Raw genomic sequence first — 6,628 nt, 5'->3', positions numbered from 1 at the left:
TTGGAGTGATTTCATTCACGTTCAGACCTGCTTCGCCTAGAGGCGTTCCCATAGTGTCGTAACCGACGCAGTCTCTCGTTCCCCTTCTCGGGGAACCAGGGTTACATACGTAACCCGAGACGTTTTCTTGTCTCACTATCCTGCGACTTCACTCTACTGCGTTGCCTTACTTCCCGCCCATCGACCTTTCCCATTGGTCGACAATTTGCTAAGAACCAATGCAATTAACAAAATGCAAGATAGACAGCGGTATACCCTCTGGGTTTAGTTTGAGCACTAACCGCTAAAATATATGTAAACAAACTATTTGAATTTCAATTGTTTTAACACAATGACAAAGATGTATTTATTCCCCTATTTCACTCTTGAAAAAATAACATTTAACTGTATTTATTCATCTCTATTTGTTTACATATTCATGAGTTAAAATGATATACTTTTTAAAACTGGGCTAACGTTACATAATGTTAAATGAAGGACATGAACAATAAACAACCTAACATTAGGTTGTTACAAAAAACAACAGGTGAAATGTTTTCTTACCTGAAATCCTTAATATCTTAACAGGCTAACGTTATGTTAGAGCCAACCGCGTCGCAGTGGATGAAGAGCAGCAGCACTCCAACTCAAACAGACGTATTTTCAAACTTGAGCAAGAGGAGCGTTGTACCGTAGCAACTGTGAAAGATGATTTGGTTTTAAAAGAAAATAAATGTGTGTATTTATTGGTGTTTTCATTGCAGTGAATGATTAAAAAATGAATAATGATCAATGAAGTTTTATTAATTCCTCACCAGTACATACAATACAGTACAAGGTTGATTTATTTAATATTTTACAGGGTTGTAAGATGAAGATTGTAGTTTATGCTACTCACACATAACATATAAAAAAAATTATATACACTACATGGGTGGATAAAGTCACAGAAAGAAAACTGTTTTAAATGTTGCAGTGCTGAGGATGAATTTAGGAGTCTCATAGCCTGGGTAAAAGAAGCTGCTCTGTGAGTCTGGTGATGCGACAGCAGATCCACCTTTATCTCTTGCCAAACAGCAGCAGCATTAACAGGGTGCGGCTGGTGGGTCTTTTAGTGTCCTTTGGGCTACCTCACCGATATCACTGATGCTCAGCAGTGTTACATGTAACTTTAATCCTCTACAGTGAATAGGTAAAAATGTGTAATTAAATAACAGTTACCTATGAAAATGTTCATGATAACATTGGGGCTTACTGAATATATTCTGATTAAACTAGCCTATATGTTGAGTAATCCTCATTTTGTTGCTTTGCATGTTTTTCATGTGCACAATGTCTTCCTTTGACGTTTCCAGATACAGCCATTTAGTAAAGTTTGATACTGTTCTGATGCGTTGATTGGTTCTCCTGTTTGAATTTGCAGCACCGTCCGTCTGTCTGCCAGTTGAACTGCCTCTCAAGCAATCTTTTGAAAATAGTTCACAGTTGAAAACTACTTCTTCATTGGAAGTAATCAAAAAGAAATTAAATACAATAAGTGTTATTACTTTGAATATGTAATTGAAATACACTACTATGACATTTTAAATAGGCTAATTTGTAATCGGTAACCTTTTACATTTCCAAAGTATTTTTCCTAACTCCGTTGCTTGGAAGACGGATGCCAATGATCTACCCACTGCAGACCGCATCCCATGCCAGTTAGTGATGGATCCAGTCAGGAAGCTTAAAAGTTATCAGGAACTTGGCACAGGAATTGAGCCTTTTTACATTTCCTTAAGAAATCCAGCCGTTTTTGTGTTTTCTTCACCAGTGTTGAAGATGTGAGATGTCCATGGTAGTCTTTGTGATGCTGATTCCCAGGAACATAAAACTGTTCACCTGCTCCACCTCAGCTCCTCTGATATGTAGGTAGATTGGTAGACAGGAGTGTATGTGCCTTTGTCTCCTTTTTCTTAAAATACCTGTTAAGCAGGTTGTTCTCCCGATATGAAGAGTTTCATCGTTTAATATCCGGCCAGTGATGGAAAGAGTTCTCTCCGTGTTGGGATGTAATTGTGGGTGTACAGCGTGAACAGGAGTATGTAACAAATTCACATTCTGATCAGATAACAAAACACTTAAAGCTGGTTCTATACCTTATGAGTGTGTTAGTGAATAGGATGACCATCTCTCTTCACCATTTTCTCTGTAAAGATATTGGATCGACTGTGTTGTGTTTAACACATGTGTAAATAAAGCTGACTCTACTTAATTTGATTTAAGAAAAATATCAATAATAATAACGTATGGTTTTGTTGCACAATTCCAGAATGTGGAAATCACATGATTTTTCTGAACAGCAGGCCTTTTCCAGTTAAATGAAACACAAATAATCTTGTTTTTAATTCACTTATTTATTTTATAAATGTTAACACACTCTTAACTTTTTTACTGTGCAGTGGCCATTGTTGTTTCAGCATCATCAGAATTCTAAATTGGCTCACTGGTAATGAAGTTTAACCCAGCAACAAGCAGACCAATAGGAACTGACTCTGCAGCTGGCCTGCTGCTGCGCACTGATGCTCATCGCAAAGTCTGCAGAGAGCATGGACGACGCGGTCTTTTCTTCGACGGCCTAACATTGTTGTACACTTTTTCCGCTGTTTTCGCATTTTGCGGGTATTTCCCCAATTGAAGACAAAGGTAAGAAATAAGTCTAACTACCGTGCAAGACTAGAAACGTTTACCGACTCTGGCTTTATGAAGCTAACGTTAGCTAGCTAGCTAAGTAGCTAAGCAACCTTGCCACTTAACATTAACGGTAGCACATTCTGACCATGTGCACCAAGTGTTAGTAACTTAGTTTAAAGAAAAGTTCTTGGTTTATTTATTATCAATGATTTTCACACGTAACAATTAAGCATTTCTTGTTGTGTTATTTGCTGCATTTTCCCCCACTGGCTACAGGTGACGTTACTAACTTCACAGCGGGCCGCCCTTCAGAACATCTTGCCTTCGACGACGAGGAGAGTTGGTTGACCACTGCCTTTGGTATGTCACATCTCACACATGCAACCTTAGAGGCAGTTTGTACCGTGTTATAAATTCAGAGTGCAGTTATTACTTACAGTGTTATTACTTAGAGTTCCTAGCTTGTTCTAGTATATAAATTCCTTGTATGCAGGATAACGTAGTCAAGAGATTGTCTAACATTGGGCTAAAATGGCATATGTTACGCCAAAGTTTACTTGCCGCTCATGTGGTATGTCCCTGAAAACTATTGAAAGCTATGTTGATCATCAGCTTCTATATAGACATGAGGCAAACAGTTACTTTCCATGTTGCTTTTCAGACTGCAAGCAAAAATTAACAAAGTACACTGCCTTAAAAGCTCATGTCCATCGTTCCCACAACTGCCCTGTTTCACAGTTGGATGACACAAAAGTCTTTTGTATGTGGTGATGATAATTGTAAGAAGCAATGCATAGATCTGAAGGTATGCAGAAGAGAGAGAGAGAGGGACGAGCGAGAGGAAGCGCTGCGCAAATGCGCTAAGGCGCTCTGCAATGAAATACAATTTTAAATAGGCCTAGTAAAAAAACGAAAATCATTCTGTAGTGGTCAGCGCTGATATTGTGGCGGGCTGCCTCAAATAAATGAACGTGTGGGAAACATTGACCCTGGACACCCTGCATTGTGGTCTGTGGTAGGTTGTGCTATAAAATGATTTTCATCTGTAGGTGAAATTACTTATTTAGAAACATTTGGTTAACACATGTAATGGGTCAGAATGACTGCACTGTACACTGCAAAAACAAACATGCTTAGAGCTGAAGAAATCATGTTACATAATTTCTTGTGTTGTTATTGTTAAAGTTCCTTGTCTTATGTATTTTTACTTGGCACAGTTTCTGTTTGCAGTATAGACAGAATGTGAGCTATTCAGTAATAAAGTTAACAAAGCAGTGTGCTCAACACAGCTCCTGGCTTACTTAACCTCATTGGATCCATATACCTACTATTTATTGGCCATGCTAATCATACTGTACTTGCACTTTTCACAGGTAACAGCCCACTCACTGCCAAGATGTTCATGGTTGCAGTGGACCAGGTTATAGTCACTGAACAGCTTCCCAGCTTTACTAATGCTTTTCAGATGATGTTCTGCTCATATTACCTGCACAACATTGACTATCCAGTGGAACTTGCAGCTACACTGGAGTTCTGCCAGAGGTATGGATTGAGTGTGCATTACACTGCTTTAAGAGGTAGCAGAGTTTAAGGCCATGAAGGTCAAAGTTGATCTTGTTTATATATTTGGGTAATTGTCATCAAAGAGACCTGAATATCATTTATTTTTGGGTTTTAAACAGTATTTCAGGTGCTGAGCAAATCTATGCGCTGTGGGAACCTTTGCAATTAATTATGATTTTACTCCTATTACTAGTATATGTGGCGGTCAGCGTTGATATTGAGGCAAGATGTGTCACCACACATAAATAATTAACAAATTAATTTTAATTCGGTCAGAAACTCCCGGACTGAATCTTGAAAAATGTTTGCATATATCCCACACATCTGTGTAATCTGACATCTCCAGAAAGATTATTATGAGAATAACGTCATCATTTAATCACAATTTACAATATTTTTCAAAATCTCCCCACCCTATAATGTGCTGTTCATTAACTTGCTGTGCTGATATGATTGAATCCCAGACAGAGAGACACAGAACCCGTTTGGATGAGACCGGTGCAAAACAAAACTAACTGAAACCACTTCACCACAAATCCTCATGTTAACCTCAGCAGTTTTGTGCAGCTAACATTACCAACCGAACAAAGCTGTTCTTTAGATTATACATTTTTAGATTGCAAAAGTCGACCAGCTACGTTACCCGATCACAAACGGTGTGCCACTCACTGTGCGATAGCAGATTCGCTTGATTCCTGTCACAGCGTCCGCCAGTGTCGCATCAGCTGGGTGGTGTTATCGCGTGAGTCAACGCAATTTGTTATAGACTGCATTCGTTTTTTCAATACATGAGAAAATTAACATATGGCGTGAGGGCGTGTGGAAAGTGTCAATTGCGTGAGTCTAACGCTCAATGCGTGAGAGTTGGCAACTCTGAGTAAGTAGAGTGGCTAATATTACTTTTTTAAGGAGAATGCTAAGTAACTAGTAGGTAATAGCTATAGACCTATTATTTCTGAGTAACTTGCCCAACACCGAGTTGATAATAAGGATCAGATAAATTGGGAATGTTTTAATTATTGCTTGTTATACAGGCTATGTCTGTCATGCTGTATGAATGGTTGCTTTTTAAGTTTTAGGGTACCCGCGGGGTCTTAAAAGTCTTAAATTTCATAATCCAGTAATAAGGCCTTAAAAGTCTTAAATTCCATTACAAAAGGTATTAAATTTCCTTTACCAAGGTCTTAAATTTTTTCTTGTCCTTTCGTAGGATTTAATTAATGCCATAACGTCATAAATAAATACTTTGTGTGTGTGAGACTTTATAATGTACTCCGTTTGGTTTCACTGATGTTATACAGCAGTACAGGTAACATTACTGTTTATGTCAGTGTTTAGCTTTACACTCTGAACTGTGTTCACGGTGCACGAGCTCTGGCATCCAGCTCAGCGTGAATCAGTCAGTAGTTAGAAAAGAAAAGAAAATGTCTCTGACGTGCTACTAACGTTAGCTCGACGACTCCGAGTGGGCAAGTGTCTGAAATTCAGAAAGCCAGAGATACGAACAAGTTGGCGGGCGAGGCTGAGGGTAGTGGCGCTGAGGTTAGCACCACAAGCTGGTCGGCGGGCGAGCCAATCACACTGTGGCGAGCGCTAATGGAACAGCGGAGCTGGAAGACCCGCTGCAGGTTACTGGTCAGTGAATGATACAACAGCAACGGAGAGACAGGTGTGTTTGAGACGAGGACCGTGTCTGTGTGTCGTTATGTGCATGGAAACATCAAACTAACGCACATTAAACTTACATCACCCAGACGATAACGGGAACGAGGGAAAAACAAACCGGAGCCCAACTCCTTATCCCCGCTTTCAAGCCAATACTATATAATACTATATTTCAAGCAGCCTTTAGATGCTCTAGAAAAACAGACCATGATGAATAATCACTGAAGCAATTGGCAGATTATATTACATTACATTATCTAGCCAAAGTGTCACTAATTGTAACTCATACCACACAATTTGTTAGTATTTTGTATTTCACCCCGTAAGAGTTCTTAGTGCACAAATATTGTATTCATTTCAGGTGTCATTTACACTGTGGATACTGGGGACATGACTCCATCACTTTTTTTTAAAGCATTTGTTGAATATGTTCTGAAAAATGGCTTGCAACAAGAAATGTTAAAAAAATTAATGACAATACTTTGAGAAGGATTTATTTGCACAAAAAGAAAACATGCAATGCAATTTAAAGATAAAAGAAACAAATGCGCATTGTTCAAAAAAGTTTAAGCTAAAAAAATCTGAATCACTTTATTTAAATAAAGACAATTCTACCATAAATTGATTGACAGATAATGTCTCCAGAATTCAGTAAACGAAGTGTTTAGTGCTCAAAATCTTCTAGGGGACCCTCATTTAAATATATTTCAGCATTGAATATTTCATCAAATAGTGTTAAAATATCTTC

At 38.5% G+C, this 6,628-nt stretch overlaps 1 long non-coding RNA gene across 1 annotated transcript; it reads left to right on the top strand.

Moving 5' to 3' along the window:
• The first annotated feature begins 2,576 nt into the window (after window positions 1-2,576).
• On the top strand, window positions 2,577-4,128 carry LOC123957140. Its single transcript, XR_006821742.1, has 3 exons — window positions 2,577-2,664; window positions 2,929-3,012; window positions 4,026-4,128. It is a non-coding gene; the product is annotated as an uncharacterized LOC123957140 (long non-coding RNA).
• Window positions 4,129-6,628: the final 2,500 nt, after the last annotated feature.

Source organism: Micropterus dolomieu, linkage group LG19 (genome assembly GCF_021292245.1).
Source record: "Micropterus dolomieu isolate WLL.071019.BEF.003 ecotype Adirondacks linkage group LG19, ASM2129224v1, whole genome shotgun sequence".
NCBI lineage: Eukaryota > Metazoa > Chordata > Actinopteri > Centrarchiformes > Centrarchidae > Micropterus > Micropterus dolomieu.
The sequence above is the reverse complement of the archived record's forward strand: the minus strand, read 5'-3'. Positions and strand labels throughout refer to the sequence as shown.